The following is a 17,552-nucleotide window of genomic DNA, read 5'->3' on the forward strand; positions in this document are numbered from 1 at the left end:
GAAACCAGATTGCATAGCGGAGAAGGTACGATGTGATTCAAAATGGTCAGTAATCTGTTTGTTAACTTGGCTTTCGAAGACCTTAGAGATGCAGGGTAGGATAGATATAGGTATGTAGCAGTTTGGGTCTAGAGTGTCTCCCCAGCTTTCCAATCTTTGGGAATCTCAGACGAGGGGTGGCAACCATTTTGGCAGATCATTTTAGAAAGAAAGGGTCCAGAAAGGGTCTAGCCCGGCTGATTTGTAGGGGTCCAGATTTTGCAGCTCTTTCAGAACATCAGCTATCTGGATATGGGTGAAGGAGAAATGGTGGGGGCTTGGGAGGGTTGCTGTGGAGGGTGCCGGGCAGTTGACCGGGGTAGGGGTAGCCAGGTGGAAAGCATGGCCAGCCGTAGAGAAATGCTTATTGAAATTCTCAATTATAGTGGATTTGTCCGTGTTTCCTAGCCTCGGAACAGTGGGTAGCTGGGATGAGGTGTTCCTATTCTCCATGGACTTTACAGTGTCCCAGAACTTTTTTGAGTTTGTAGAGCAGGATGCAAATTTCTGTTTAAAAAAAGCTAGCTTTAGCTTACCTAACTATATCTATTCCTGGTTCTACATTTTTTGAATGGGCCATGCATATTTAAGATGGTGAGGAAGGCACATTTAAAGAATAACCAGGCATCCTTGTAATGTAGTTCGTCTGTTGTTTGTAGAGAGTCAGACCGAAATGCAGCGTGTAGGTTACTCATGACTTTTAATGAAGAAAAAGCGGTACATGAAATAACTGAAAATACGAAAACAACAAACGAGTGAAACTAATTACAGCCTATCTGGTGACTAACACAGAGACAGGTACAATCACCCACGAAATAAAACGCGCACTCAGGCTGCCTAAATACGGTTCCCAATCCGAGACAACGAGAATCAGCTGACTCCAATTAGGAATCGCCTCAGGCAGCCAAGCCTAACTAGACACACCCCTAATAATACACACTCCCAATTAATACAACCCCAATACGAAATACAACATATAAACCCATGTCACACCCTGGCCTACCCAAACATATAACAAAACACAAGATACAATGACCAAGGCGTGACAATCCTCTACTGTCGGGATGAGGTCAATGTCGTTCCAGGATACCCCGGCCTGTTCGATTAGAAAGGCCTGCTCGCAGAAGTGTTTTAGGGAGCGTTTGACAGTGATGAGGGGTGGTCGTTTGCTCGCTGACCCATTACGGATGCATGCAATGAGGCAGTGATCGCTGAGATCTTGGTTGAAAACAGCAGAGTTGCTTTTGGAGGATGAGTTAGTTAGGATGATATCTATGAGGGTGCCCGTGTTTACGGATTTGGGGTTATATCTGGTAGGTTCATTGATTAGTTGTGTGAGATTGAGGGCATCAAGTTTAGATTGCAGGATGGCCGGGGTGTTAAACTTCTTGATGCTACCCATTCCTGTCACGGGATCATTTTCGTCAGCAACCATTTTTTATAATCATTCCTCAGGTAGTTTTTAAAATACTATACTATATATTCAATAATTTATCAATAATCTACCTAGTGTGTAGGTTTTTCAATAACAGCGGGAGGAACAATGGCGGCTTTACTCAGTTGCGCAAAACTCACTCTGAGAGCCCCCACCTATCCACTTACGCAATGTGATCTTTCACGCTCATTTTAATAAATAAAAGCCTGAAACTATGTCTAAAGACTGTTGACACCTTAGGGAAGCCATAGAAAAAGGATTCTGGTTGATATCCCTTTAAATGGAGGATAGGCATGCATAGGAACAGAAGGGTTTCAAAATAAGAGGCACTTCCTGATTGTATTTCCCTAAGGGTTTCACCTGCAATATCAGTTCTGTTATACTCAGACAATATTTTGACAGTTTTGGAAACTTTAGAGTGTTTTCCAAACATAATAATAGTGCCCCCTAGCTTCAGAAGTTAAACAACTTATTTTGTGGTGTTCAAAATTCCTAATGAGTTAATTGTTACATGATTAATTTAATCTAGTAGCAATTAAACATAGTAGGTAATTATTCAATAAATAACATTAATGAGAGTCACGTCATGACACGTTATACCTACTGTAGCTTTGATTGGACTGATGTTAACATCATACTTTCAAAATCTTAGCTAGCCATCATCATCATGAATGAAGTCAACAATCTACTTGCAAATCCTTTTCAATCCTTGTCATATGAAGAGAAATTATGGAGAGAAGTTATAGATAAAACGTATCGGTGCTCATCGGCCATTGGACATTAATGCAAATGCACAATGCAAATAGTCCGGGTACCTGTTCAGGAGTCTTATGGCTTGGGAGTGAAAACAGTTGAGAAACCTTTTTGTCCTAGACTTGGCACTCCGGTCCCGCTTGCCATGCGATAATAGAGAGAACAGTCTGTGACTGGGGTGGCTGGGGTCTTTGACAATTTTTCGGGCCTTCCTCTGACACCGCCTGGTGTTGAGGTCCTGGATGGCAGACAGCTTTGCCCCCGTACTGGGCCATACGCACTACCCTCTGAAGTGCCTTGCGGTCGGAGGCCGAGCAATTGCCGTACCAGGCAGTGATGCAACCGGTCAGGATGCTCTCGATGTTGCAGCTGTATAACCTTTTGAGGATCTCAGGACCAATGCCAAATCTTTTTAGTCTCCTGAGGGGGAATAGGCTTTGTCGTGCACTCTTCATGACTGTCATGGTGTGTTTGGACCATTCTAGTTTGTTGTTGATATGGACACCAAGGAACTTGAAGCTCTCAACCTGCTCCACTACAGCCCCGTCGATGAGAATGGGGGCGTGCTCGGTGCTCCTTTTCCTGTAGTCCACAATCATCTCCTTAGTCTTGGTTACGTTGAGAGATAGGTTGTTATTCTGGCACCACCTGGCCAGGTCTCTGACCTCCTCCCTATAGGCTGTCTCGTAATTTTCAGTGATCAGGCCTACCACTGTTGTGTCGTCTGTAAACTTAATCATGGTGTTGGAGTCGTGCCTGGCCATGCAGTCGTGAGTGAACAGGGAGTACAGGAGGGGACTGAGCACGCACCCCTGGGGAACTGCAAGCTTAAAAGGATAAACATTTAAATGCCATGGGCCAGAAAAGGTTGAATACATTGGCCATGCTGTCAACCCAGCATGACCCTGCGCCGAGTTCAAAACAACTGGAAACTCGGAACTGGTAAATCTCAGACTTCATTGAGTTCAAGACAACTGGTAACTCAGAAAAAAATTCGCTCCAACTTGGAAAATATGTTTTGAATAGTTATCCAACTCAGAATTCCAAGTCGGAAATTCAAGCCTCTTTTTAGAGTTCCAACCTGAAGATCCCTGACGTCATGATTCAACTATTTCCCCCAGAGTTCCCAGTTGTCTTGACAGCATCCAGAGAAAGCCCGACTTTGATGACAAAGTTTGGTGAAAAAATTTACCCACAAAGGACGCTACACCACCTTCCTGTTCAAGTGAGCACAGCACAACAAGGTGAGTCCAAAAATGTATTGTATGCTGCTGCATAAATGCTGTAGTATGCCAGGGAGATATGTATGCTGTAGCTAAGAAAGTACAGTGACTTGTGAAAGTATTCACCCCCGTGGCATTTTCCTATTTTGTTGCCTTACAACCTGAATTAAAATGTATTTTTGGGCAGTTTGTATCATTTTATTTACACAACATGCTTACCACTTTGAAGATGCAAAATATGTGTTATTGTGAAACAAACAAGACAATAAGTTTTAAAAAACAACAGAAAACTTGAGCGTGCATAACTATTCACCCACCCCCCCAAAGTCAATACTGTGTAGAGCCACCTTTTGCAGCAATTACAGTTGCAAGTCTCTTGGGGTATGTCTCTATAAGCTTGGCACCTCTAGCCACTGGGATTTTTGCCCATTCTTCAATGCAAAACTGCTCCAGTTCCTTCAAGTTGGATGGGTTCAGCTGGTGTACAGCAATCTTTAAGTCATACCACATATTCTCGATTGGATTGAGGTCTGTCTTAGACTAGGCCATTCCAAAACTTTTAAATATTTCCCCTTAAACCACTTGTGGCTTTAGCAGTATGCTAGGGTCATTGTCCTGCTGGAATGTGAACCTCAGTCCCAGTCTCAAATCTCTGGAAGACATAAACAGGTTTCCCTCAAGAATTTCCCTGTATTTTGCACCATCCATCATTCCGTCAATTCTTACCAGTTTCCCAGTCCCTGCCGATGAAAAACATCCCCACAGCATGATGCTGCCACCACCATGCTTCATGGTTGGTGTTCTCGGGAAATGGGAGGTGTTGGGGTTTGCGCCAGACATAGCGTTTTCCTTGATGGCCAAAAAGCTCAATTTTAGTCTCATCTGACCCGAGTACCTTCTTCCATATGTTTCGGGAATCTCCCACATGCCTTTTGGAGAACACCAAACGTGTTTGCTTATTTTTTTATTTCAGCAATGGCTTTTTTTCTGGCCACACTTCTGTAAAGCCCACTGTGGAGTGTACGGCTTAAAGTCGTCCTATGGACAGATACTCCAATCTCCGCTGTGGAGCTTTGCAGCTCCTTCAGGGTTATCTTGGTCTCTTTGTTGCCGCTCTGATTAATGCCCTCCTTGCCTGGTCTGTGAGCTTTGGTGAGCGGCCCTCTTTTGGCAGGTTTTGTTGTGGTGCCATATTCTTTCCATATTGAAGTAATGGATTTAATGGTGCTCCGTAGGATGTTCAAAGTTTCAGATATTTTTCTATAACTCAACCCTGATCTTTACTTCTCCACAACTTTGTCAGTGACCTGTTTGGAGAGCTCCTTGGTCTTCATGGTGTCGCTTGCTTGGTGGTGCTCCTTGGTGTTGCAGACTCTGGGGCCTTTCAGAACAGGTGTATTTATACTGAGATCATGTGACAGATCATGTGACACTTAGATTGCACACAGGTGGACTTTATTTAAATAACTATGTGACTTCTGAAGGTAATTGGTTGCACCAGATCTTATTTAGGGTCTTCATAGAATAGGGGGTGAATACATATGCATGCACCACTTTTTTGTTTTTACGTTTTTTACATTTTTTGAAACAAGTAATTGTTTTCCATTTCACTTCAACAATTTAGACTATTTTGTCTATGCTCATTACATGAAATCCATGTAAAAAATCTATTTACACTACAGGCTGTAATGCAACATTTACATTTACATTTAAGTCATTTAGCAGACGCTCTTATCCAGAGCGACTTACAAATTGGTGCATTCACCTTATGACATCCAGTGGAACAACCACTTTACAATAGTGCATCTAAATATTTTAAGGGGGGGGTGAGAAGGATTACTTTATCCTATCCTAGGTATTCCTTAAAGAGGTGGGGTTTCAGGTGTCTCCGGAAGGTGGTGATTGACTCCGCTGTCCTGGCGTCGTGAGGGAGTTTGTTCCACCATTGGGGAGCCAGAGCAGCGAACAGTTTTGACTGGGCTGAGCGGGAGCTGTACTTCCTCAGTGGTAGGGAGGCGAGCAGGCCAGAGGTGGATGAACGCAGTGCCCTTGTTTGGGTGTAGGGCCTGATCAGAGCCTGGAGGTACTGAGGTGCCGTTCCCCTCACAGCTCCGTAGGCAAGCACCATGGTCTTGTAGCGGATGCGAGCTTCAACTGGAAGCCAGTGGAGAGAACGGAGGAGCGGGGTGACGTGAGAGAACTTGGGAAGGTTGAACACCAGACGGGCTGCGGCGTTCTGGATGAGTTGAAGGGGTTTAATGGCACAGGCAGGGAGCCCAGCCAGTCTGGCAGACATATCAGTGTGGATGACGGATCACCACCTCAAGCTGAACTTCGGCAAGACGGAGCTGCTCTTCCTCCCGGGGAAGGACTGCCCGTTCCATGATCTCGCCATCACGGTTGACAACTCCATTGTGTCCTCCTCCCAGAGCGCTAAGAACCTTGGCGTGATCCTGGACAACACCCTGTCGTTCTCAACTAACATCAAGGCGGTGGCCCGTTCCTGTAGGTTCATGCTCTACAACATCCGCAGAGTACGACCCTGCCTCACACAGGAAGCGGCACAGGTCCTAATCCAGGCACTTGTCATCTCCTGTCTGGATTACTGCAACTCGCTGTTGGCTGGGCTCCCTGCCTGTGCCATTAAACCCCTACAACTCATCCAGAACGCCGCAGCCCGTCTAGTGTTCAACCTTCCCAAGTTCTCTCACGTCACCCCGCTCCTCCGCTCTCTCCACTGGCTTCCAGTTGAAGCTCGCATCCGCTACAAGACCATGGTGCTTGCCTACGGAGCTGTGAGGGGAACGGCACCTCAGTACCTCCAGGCTCTGATCAGGCCCTACACCCAAATAAGGGCACTGCGTTCATCCACCTCTGGCCTGCTCGCCTCCCTACCACTGAGGAAGTACAGTTCCCGCTCAGCCCAGTCAAAACTGTTCGCTGCTCTGGCTCCCCAATGGTGGAACAAACTCCCTCACGACGCCAGGACAGCGGAGTCAATCACCACCTTCCGGAGACACCTGAAACCCCACCTCTATAAGGAATACCTAGGATAGGATAAAGTAATCCTTCTCACCCCCCCTTAAAATATTTAGATGCACTATTGTAAAGTGGTTGTTCCACTGGATGTCATAAGGTGAATGCACCAATTTGTAAGTCACTCTGGATAAGAGCGTCTGCTAAATGACTTAAATGTAAATGTAAATGTAGAAGCACGGTGGCTAGGAAAAACTCCCTAGAAAGGCCAAAACCTAGGAAGAAACCTAGAGAGGAACGAGGCTATGTGTGGTGGCCAGTCCTCTTCTGGCTGTGCCGGGTGGAGATTATAACAGAACATGGCCATGTTGTTCAAATGTTCATAAATGACCAGCATGGTCCAATAATAATAAGGCAGAACAATTTAAACTGGAGCAGCAGCATGGCCAGGTGGACTGGGGACAGCAAGGAGTCATCATGTCAGGTAGTCCTGAGGCATGGTCCTAGGGCTCAGGTCCTCCAAGAGAGAGAAAGAAAGAGAGAAAGAGAGAATTAGAGAGAGCACACTTAAATTCACACAGGACACCGAATAGGACAGGAGAAGTACTCCAGATATAACAAACTGACCCAAGCCCCCCGACACATAAATTACTGCAGAATAAATACTGGAGGCTGAGAAAGGAGGGGTCAGGAGACACTGAGACTTAAAGGTTGAGACCGAGTTTGCGTCTCTTACATGGGTAGGCAGACCATTCCATAAAAATGGAACTCTATAGAAGAAAGCCCTGCCTCCAGCTCTTTGCTTAGAAATTCTAGGGACAATTAGGAGGCCTGCGTCTTTGTACGTGTAGGTATGTACGGCAGGACCAAATCAGAGAGATAGGTAGGAGCAAACCCATGTAATGCTTTGTAGGTTAGCAGTAAAACCTTGAAATCAGCCCTTGCCTTGACAGGAAACCAGTGTAGGGAGACTAGCACTGGAGTAATATGATCAAATATTTTGGTTCTAGTCAGGATTCTAGCAGCCGTATTTAGCACTAACTGAAGTTTATTTAGTGCTTTATTCGGGTAGCCGGAATGTAGAGCATTGCAGTATTCTAACCTAGAAGTGACAAAAGCATGGATTAATTTTTCTGCAGCATTTTTGGACAGAAAGTTTCTGATTTTTGCAATGTTACGTAGATGGAAAAAAGCTGTCCTTGAAATGGTCTTGATGTTCTATGTTCTTCAAAAGAGAGATCAGGGTCCAGAGTAACGCCGAGATCCTTCACAGTTTTATTTGAGACGACTGTACAACCATTAAGATTAATTGTCAGATTCAACAGAAGATCTCTTTGTTTCTTTGGACCTAGAACAAGCATCTCTGTTTTGTCCGAGTTTAAAAGTAGAAAGTTTGCAGCCATCCACTTCCTTATGTCTGAAACACATGCTTCAAGCGAGGGTAATTTTGGGGCTTCACCATGTTTCATTGAAATGTACAGCTGTGTGTCATCCGCATAGCAGTGAAAGTTAACATTATGTTTTTGAATGACATTCCCAAGAGGTAAAATATATAGTGAAAACAATAGTGGTCCTAAAACGGAACCTTGAGGAACACCGACATTTACAGTTGATTTGTCAGAGGACAAACCATTCACAGAGACAAACTGATATCTTTCCAACAGATAAGATCTAAACCAGGCCAGAACTTGTCCGTGTAGACCAATTTGGGTTTCCAATCTCTCCAAAATAATGTGATGATCGATGGTATCAAAAGCAGCACTAAGGTCTAGGAGCACGAGTACAGATGCAGAGCCTCGGTCTGATGCCATTAAAAGGTCATTTACCACCTTCACAAGTGCAGTCTCGGTGCTATGATGGTGTCTAAAACCAGACTGAAGCATTTCGTATACATTGTTTGTCTTCAGGAAGGCAGTGAGTTGCTGCGCAACAGCCTTTTCTACAATTTTTGAGAGGAATGGAAGATTCGATATAGGCCAATAGTTTTTTATATTTTCTGGGTCAAGGTTTGGCTTTTTCAAGAGAGGCTTTATTACTGACACTTTTAGTGAGTTTGGTACACATCCGGTGAATAGAGAGGCGTTTATTATGTTCAACATAGGAGGGCAAAGCACAGGAAGCAGCTCTTTCAGTAGTTTAGTTGGAATAGGGTCCAGTATGTAGCTTGAAGGTTTAGAGGCCATGATTATTTTCCTCATTGTGTCAAGAGATATAGTACTAAAACACTTGAGCGTCTCTCTTGATCTTAGGTCCTGATACAGTTGTGCAGACTCAGGACAACTGAGCTTTGAAGGAATACGCAGATTTAAAGAGGAGTCTGTAATTTGCTTTCTAAATAATCATGATATTTTCCTCAAAGAAGTTCATGAATTTATCACTGCTGAAGTGAAAGCCATCCTCTCTTGGGGAATGCTGCTTTTTAGTTAGCTTTGCGACAGTATCAAAAAGGAATTTCGGATCGTTCTTATTTTCCTCAATTAAGTCAGAAAAATAGGATGATCGAGCAGCAGTAAGGGCCCTTCGGTACTGCACGGTACTGTCTTTCCAAGCTAGTCGAAAGACTTCCAGTTTGGTGGGGCGCCATTTCCGATCCAATTTTCTGGAAGCTTGCTTCAGAGCTCGGGTATTTTCTGTGTACCAGGGAGATAGTTTCTTATGAGAAATGTTTTTAGTTTTTAGGGCTGCAACTGCATCTAGGGTATTGCGCAAGGTTAAATTGAGCTCCTCAGTTAGGTGGTTAACTGATTTTTGTCCTCTGGCGTCATTGGGTAGAAAGAGGGGATCTGGAAGGACATCAAGGAATCGCCTTTTCTTTTGTCTACATTTGGCACTACTTCACTTTCACACTCATGGACATGGAAGATACTGTGAGTGCATGTTTATCCTCTGTCTCTTTCTCACTCTCTCTTTCTTGTTTTTACAGAGGAATTCTGAGTGTTGTTTAAGTGTTCCACATGATGATAGAGACTCTACATCTCACTTCTGGATCTTTGAAAATATGTTGAGAAACACTTTAGGAGAGAGGAGGAAAAATGGGATATTGCTGTGAGATAGTTAGGGTTGTACATGCTCTAGCAACCCTTCTCTGTAAAACTGGCTGTCTGTCAGGTCCTAAGTACATATGAGCTGCCAGATACCACAGCTCAGTAATGGTCTCCATAGCCCTGTCTGTCTCTAAGGCAGAATATTGCCAGTTGTTGTCATCATCATTATTATGGTCATATCGTCACAATAAGACAAAGCACGTCAAGCTCTGAGATTCACTTTGCACGGACATAAAAGTTGTTTCATTACATTATTGTCACGTTCTGACCTTATGTTTGTTTTTCTATGTTGTGTTTTGCGTTTGGCCTGGTATGGTTCTCAATCAGAGGCAGGTGTCGCTAGTTGTCTCTGATTGAGAATCATACTTAGGTAGCCTTTTCCCACCTGTGTTTTGTGGGTGATTGTTTTCTGTCTTTGTGTATGTCACCAGACAGGATTGTTTTGTTTCATTCTCTTTGTTATTTTTGTTTTAGTGTTCTGTGTTCAAGAAATTGATTATGAACACGTAACACGCTGCACATTGGTCCTCCGATCCTTGCTACTCCTCCTCAGAAGAGGAGGAAACCAGTATTACAATGTTGTCATGGACACTAACCATGCCAAGCGCCCTCTGAACTCCTTTTCTGTCCATAGGCCACTCCATATCCTGTTTTGCCTGCACCTTTTCTTCGTCTGGCTGGATACCTTCAGCGGAAATCTTGTCCCTTAGGAACTTGATCTCATTGACACTGAACAGACTTTTGTCCTTATTTAGTTTGAGTCCACACGGCCGGATTCTTTGCATTGTTTTCTCCAGCCTCTCGTCATGTTCCATTTGAGTAGACCTGCAAACTACCAGGTCATCAACGTACACCCTGACGCCATCCAGACCCTCTGTAATTTGCTCCATTGCCTGGTGAAAGATTTCTGGTGTTATTATTCCAAAGGGTAAATGCTGGTAAGAGTAGCGGCCGAATGGAGTGTTAAACATGGGATCCAAAGTATTCCGGTGGACTATTGGTGGGCGGGAGGAAAGATGGCAGAAGCGGAAGCATTGCTTGTGTAGGATTGCACGTTGAGTTAAGTTATTGGAAATAACTGGAAAATTGGAGCATTGAAGAATGGAGCAAAATGGGCTTAAGTTGTTAATGAAGATAATCCTCAGTCTAAAAATGCCTCATTCCTTTTTGGAGTATGTTTTTGGGAGATCCATTTGCGGTCAAGGAGATGGAGGAGGACGCACTGGAAAAGGTGAAGTCAATCTAAGTGACCAGGAGTGGTATGGTGTTGATTTATTGTATGTCAGAAGAGCAAAAGGAAAGTGCATTGTGTCTCGGGAATTATTGGAGTATGAAGTAGAAACCCTTGATTTTCTGAACAGGGCACCGGTGTCGCAGTGAAAATTGAGGCTGAAAATCTTAAAGCACCATGTACCAGGAGTAGTGGATGCACGTTGATTGAACTGTATGGTGAATGGAAGGAAAGAGGAAAGCCTATCGGTGCTATTGCTATTTAATGAACAGTCCCTTCCGATACATCTAAAGCTGGGGTATAGGAGTTACACGGTGAGAGCTTATGTGAACAGACCATTGCAGTGTCTTAAATGTAAAAAGTTTGGCCACATGGCAAGTGTGTGCATACATAATAAATATGTTTTATAAGACTCAGTGGATACATGGTGCTGCAATTGTGGTGGGAACCACATTCCCAAGTTCCAGGAATGCCTGTAAGGGTGAAGGAGGTCGAAGTATCAAGAATCTTTTGTTTTTACCCTTCCCTTATGTCCCGTGTTTTTCTGCGTTAAAGTTCTCCAGTTTTCACCCCACAAAGTAGGTGGCGGCAAGCACCTTTAATGTATGTTAGCAGACCGCCAAAATACCATCGAAGAACAAAAGTAATATTAAAAGTGCACAATTTAGCACTGCTCATCAAGTTTCAACTGCCAAAACCCATGTGAGGCATCCATATTGGAAAAGTATTTAGCTCCTGTCATTTCAATGAATATCTCTTCTCTCTTAGGGATTTGATAGTGTTCTCTTTAAATATTGGCATTGAGATCCTTGGGATTTATGTACACCCACTGTTTTCTTGGATTTTACACAGACCATGGAATTTACACAGTCAGAGGGTTCCTCAAATGTCTTTATGACATTCAGTCCCTCCATGCAGCCTAGCTCTGTCCTCAGTTTCTCACGGAGCGCCACAGGAACTCACCTGGGTGGGTGGATCACTGGTTGTGCATCTTCTCTCAGTTTGATGGAGTATGTAAGGGTTGTGCTCCAACCTATTTCCACATGAGTCACATTTGTACTGTACTGGTGGGCACTTTGCATACAGCTCATTTCACTGATAGTATAAACTTGTCTCCCAACAATGACTAACTATTACAAACATTAAGGGATGAGTGCAATGTTTACATATTCCCTTTGTTTCAATGCACTGATGAGCTTAAATGCATTTATGTCTCAGCAGACAGGATGTATTGTATGAGGTTTTGCAGTTCTTGTATAGGGTGAAACAGACGGGGGTATTTGTGATGTTCCTCTGGGTACCAGCTCATGTGGGAGTAGAGGGGAATGAGGAGGTGGATAGTATTGCCAAGCGGGCTCTTAAATATCCTAATGTTGAGATGAAATTGACAATCAATAAAGCAGAAGCCATGGGGATAATAAGAACAGTGGTTAAAAATAAGTGGCAAGAGTTGTGGAACAGGGAGAGAAAGGAAAGACACCTGTATAATATCCATGAAAAGGTGGGGGCAGGGAGGTCCTCAGGCTGAGAGAGAAGGGAGGAAAGTGTAGTCACAAGGCTGAGACTGGGACACACAAGGCTCAATAGTACATTGAAATTGGTGGGGAAACATCTGACTAGAAGTTGTGATCATTGTCAGGAGGAGATGGAGACAGTGGAACATGTTCTATTTCAGTGCCAGAAATATGTGAGGGAGAGGGAGTGATTGTTGTTAAATTTGAGGAGTAATGTGTTTGAAGAGCCAGGATTAAGTGAACTACTGGGGAAATCTTCAGAGGATGTAGTATTTAAATAGGTATTTAGTTTCCTTAGGGAGACAAGATTATTTTGTAGGATTTAGACCTTCACTGTCGCTGGTCCACTCTCCAATCTAGTTAGTGGCGGAAACGCACCACAAAGTTGGCTGCCAACCACCATATAAAATCGACAGAAGATAAAGGTCCATTTGTATAGAGATTGTGGTGAGTGGTTGTCGGATGATATGTCACTTTTTCCCTAGTTATATGTACATATCTAGCAATGGTCGAAAAAGTACTCAATTGTCATACTTGAGTAAAAGCAAAGATACCTTAATAGAAAATGACTTGAGTGAAAGTCACCCAGTAAATTACTACTTATTTGGTGTTAAATATCACCAGTAAATGGAAATGGAATTAAATGGAATTGCTCAAATGCACTGAAGTATCAAAAGTATAAATAATTTCAAATTCCTTATATTAAACAAAACAGGTGACACATTTTTATTGACAGATAGCCAGGGGCACACTCCAACACTCAGACATAATTTACAAACAAAGAATTTGTCTTTAATGAGTCTGCCAGGGATGACCAAGGATGTTGATAAGTGTGTGAATTGGACCATTTTCCTGTCAAAATGTAACTAGTACTTTTGGGTGTTAAGGAAAATGTATGGAGTAAAAAGTACTTTATTTTATTTAGGAATGTAGTGAAGTGAAAGTAAAAGTTGGCAAAAATATAAATAGTAAAGTACAGATACCCCCAAAACTACTTAAGTAGTACTTTAAAGTAGTTTTACTTAAGTACTTTACACCACTGATATCTAGCTACCTCAATTACCTCGTACCCCTGCACATAGACTCTGTACTCATTGTGTATCTATTACTTTTGTTATTATGTGTCTTATTTTTCTATTATTTCTCTATTTTCTTTCTCTCTGCATTTTTTAAAATTTCACCTTCATTTAACCAGGTAGGCAAGTTGAGAACAAGTTCTCATTTACAACTGCGACCTGGCCAAGATAAAGCAAAGCAGTGCGACACAAATAACAACACAGAGTTACACATGGGATAAACAAATGTACAGTCAATAACACAATAGAAAAATCTGTATACAGTGTGTGTAAATGAGGTAAGGCAATAAATAGGCCAATAGTGGCGAAGTAATTTAAATGTAGCAATTTACATGCAGATGATGATGTGCAAGTAGAAATACTGGTATGCAAAAGAGCAAAAAAACAAATATGGGGAGGAGATAGGTAGTTGGCTGGTTGGGCTATTTACAGATGGGCTGTGTACAGCTGCAGTGATCGGTAAGCTGCTCTGACAGCTGATGCTTAACGTTAGAGAGGGAGATATGAGTCTCCAGCTTCAGTGATTTTTGCAATTCATTCCAGTCATTGGCAGTAGAGAACTGGAAGGAAATGTGGTCAAATAGGTGTTGGCTTTGGGGATGACCAGTGAAATATACCTGCTGGAGCGTGTGCTATTAGTGGGTGTTGCTATGGTGACCAGTGAGCTGAAATAAGGTGGAGCTTTGATAGACTGCATCCAATTTGCTGAGTAGAGTGTTGGAGGATATTTTGTAAATTATATCACCGAAGTCAAGGATTGGTAAGAGGGTATGTTTGGCAGCATGAGTGAAGGAGGTTTTGTTGAGAAATAGGAAGCCGATTTCTAGATTTAACTTTGGATTGTAGATGCTTAATATGAGTCTGGAAGGAGATTTCACAGTCTAGCTAGACACCTAGGTGTTTATAGTTGTCCACATATTCTAAGTCAAAACCGTCCAGGGTAGTGATGCTAGTCGGGCGGGCGGGTGCAGGCAGCGATCGGTTGAAGAGCATGCATTTAGTTTTACTAGCATTTAAGAGCAGTTGGAGGCCACAGAAGGTGTGTTGTATGGCGTTGAAGCTCGTTTGGAGGTTTGTTAACAGTGTCCAAAGAAGGGCCAGAAGTATACAGAATGGTGTCGTCTGCGTAGAGGTGGATCAAAGAATCACCCACAGCAAGAGCGACATCATTAATGTATACAGAGAAAAGAGTTGGCCTGAAAATTTAACCCTGTGGCACCCCGATAGAGACTGCCAGAGGTCCGGACAACAGGCCCTCCGATTTGACACACTGAACTCTATCTGAGAAGTAGTTAGTGAATCAGGCGAGGCAGTCATTAGAGAAACCAAGGCTGTTGAGTCTGCCGATAAGAATACGGTGATTGACAGAGTCGAATGCTTTGGCCAGGTCGATGAAGATGGCTGCACAGTACTGTCTTTTATCGATGGTGGTTATGATATTGTTTAGGACCTTGAGCGTTGCTGAGGTGCACCCGTGACCAGCTTGGAAACCAGATTGCATAGCGGAGAAGGTACGGTGGGATTCGAAATGGTTGATTATCTGTTTGTCCACTTGACTTTCAAAGACTTTAGAAAGGCAGGGCAGGATGGATATAGGTATGTAACAGTTTGGGTCTAGAATGAATCCCCCTTTGAAGAGGGGGGTGAACACGGCCGCTTTCCAATCTTTTGAAATCACAGCCGTTACGAGAGGTTGAACGGACTAGTAATAGGGGTTGCAACAATGGCATTACATTACATTACATTTAAGTCATTTAGCAGACGCTCTAATCCAGAGCGACTTACAAATTGGTGCATTCACCTTATGACATCCAGTGGAACAGTCACTTTACAATAGTGCATCTAAATCTTAAAGGGGGGGGGGTGAGAGGGATTACTTATCCTATCCTAGGTATTCCTTAAAGAGGTGGGGTTTCAGGTGTCTCCGGAAGGTGGTGATTGACTCCGCTGTCCTGGCATCGTGAGGGAGTTTGTTCCACCATTGGGGGGCCAGCGCAGTGAACAGTTTTGACTGGGCTGAGCGGGAGCTGTACTTCCTCAGTGGTAGGGAGGCGAGCAGGCCAGAGGTGGATGAACGCAGTGCCCTTGTTTGGGTGTAGGGCCTGATCAGAGCCTGGAGGTACTGAGGTGCCGTTCCCCTCACAGCTCCGTAGGCAAGCACCATGGTCTTGTAGCGGATGCGAGCTTCAACTGGAAGCCAGTGGAGAGAACGGAGGAGCGGGGTGACGTGAGAGAACTTGGGAAGGTTGAACACCAGACGGGCTGCGGCGTTCTGGATGAGTTGAAGGGGTTTAATGGCACAGGCAGGGAGCCCAGCCAACAGCGAGTTGCAGTAATCCAGACGGGAGATGACAAGTGCCTGGATTAGGACCTGCGCCGCTTCCTGTGTGAGGCAGGGTCGTACTCTGCGGATGTTGTAGAGCATGAACCTACAGGAACGGGCCACCGCCTTGATGTTGGTTGAGAACGACAGGGTGTTGTCCAGGATCACGCCAAGGTTCTTGGCGCTCTGGGAGGAGGACACAATGGAGTTGTCAACCGTGATGGCGAGATCATGGAACGGGCAGTCCTTCCCCGGGAGGAAGAGCAGCTCCGTCTTGCCGAGGTTCAGCTTGAGGTGGTGATCCGTCATCCACACTGATATGTCTGCCAGACATGCAGAGATGCGATTCGCCACCTGGTCGTCAGAAGGGGGAAAGGAGAAGATTAATTGTGTGTCGTCTGCATAGCAATGATAGGAGAGACCATGTGAGGTTATGACAGAGCCAAGTGACTTGGTGTATAGCGAGAATAGGAGAGGGCCAAGAACAGAGCCCTGGGGACACCAGTGGTGAGAGCACGTGGTGAGGAGACAGATTCTCGCCACGCCACCTGGTAGGAGCGGCCTGTCAGGTAGGACGCAATCCAAGCGTGGGCCGCGCCGGAAATGCCCAACTCGGAGAGGGTGGAGAGGAGGATCTGATGGTTCACAGTATCGAAGGCAGCCGATAGATCTAGAAGGATGAGAGCAGAGGAGAGAGAGTTAACTTTAGCAGTGCGGAGCGCCTCCGTGATACAGAGGAGAGCAGTCTCAGTTGAATGACTAGTCTTGAAACCTGACTGATTTGGATCAAGAAGGTCATTCAGAGAGAGATAGCGGGAGAGCTGGCCAAGGACGGCACGTTCAAGAGTTTTGGAGAGAAAAGAAAGAAGGGATACTGGTCTGTAATTGTTGACATCGGAGGGATCGAGTGTAGGTTTTTTCAGAAGGGGTGCAACTCTCGCTCTCTTGAAGACGGAAGGGACGTAGCCAGCGGTCAGGGATGAGTTGATGAGCGAGGTGAGGTAAGGGAGAAGGTCTCCGGAAATGGTCTGGAGAAGAGAGGAGGGGATAGGGTCAAGCGGGCAGGTTGTTGGGCGGCCGGCCGTCACAAGACGCGAGATTTCATCTGGAGAGAGAGGGAGAAAGAGGTCAGAGCACAGGGTAGGGCAGTGTGAGCAGAACCAGCGGTGTCGTTTGACTTAGCAAACGAGGATCGGATGTCGTCGACCTTCTTTTCAAAATGGTTGACGAAGTCATCTGCAGAGAGGGAGGAGGGTGGGAGGGGAGGAGGATTCAGGAGGGAGGAGAAGGTGGCAAAGAGCTTCCTAGGGTTAGAGGCAGATGCTTGGAATTTAGCGTGGTAGAAAGTGGCTTTAGCAGCAGAGACAGAGGAGGAAAATGTAGAGAGGAGGGAGTGAAAGGATGCCAGGTCCGCAGGGAGGCGAGTTTTCCTCCATTTCCGCTCGGCTGCCCGGAGCCCTGTTCTGTGAGCTCGCAATGAGTCATCGAGCCACGGAGCGGGAGGGGAGGACCGAGCCGGCCTGGAGGATAGGGGACATAGAGAGTCAAAGGATGCAGAGAGGGAGGAGAGGAGGGTTGAGGAGGCAGAATCAGGAGATAGGTTGGAGAAGGTTTGAGCGGAGGGAAGAGATGATAGGATGGAAGAGGAGAGAGTAGCGGGGGAGAGAGAGCGAAGGTTGGGACGGCGCGATACCATCCGAGTAGGGGCAGTGTGGGAGGTGTTGGATGAGAGCGAGAGGGAAAAGGATAATTTTAGGAAGAGAGGGTCCAGATTGTCTAGCCCAGCTGATTTGTAGGGATCCAGATTTTGCAGCTCTTTTAGGACATCGGCTGTCTGGATTTGGGTGATGGAGAAGCGGGGTTTGGGCCAGTTGCTGCGGAGCTGTTGGCCGGGGTTGGGGTAGCCAGGTGGAAAGCATGGCCAGCCATAGAGAAATG

The sequence above is a fragment of the Oncorhynchus gorbuscha genome, linkage group LG09 (assembly GCF_021184085.1).
Source record: "Oncorhynchus gorbuscha isolate QuinsamMale2020 ecotype Even-year linkage group LG09, OgorEven_v1.0, whole genome shotgun sequence".
NCBI lineage: Eukaryota > Metazoa > Chordata > Actinopteri > Salmoniformes > Salmonidae > Oncorhynchus > Oncorhynchus gorbuscha.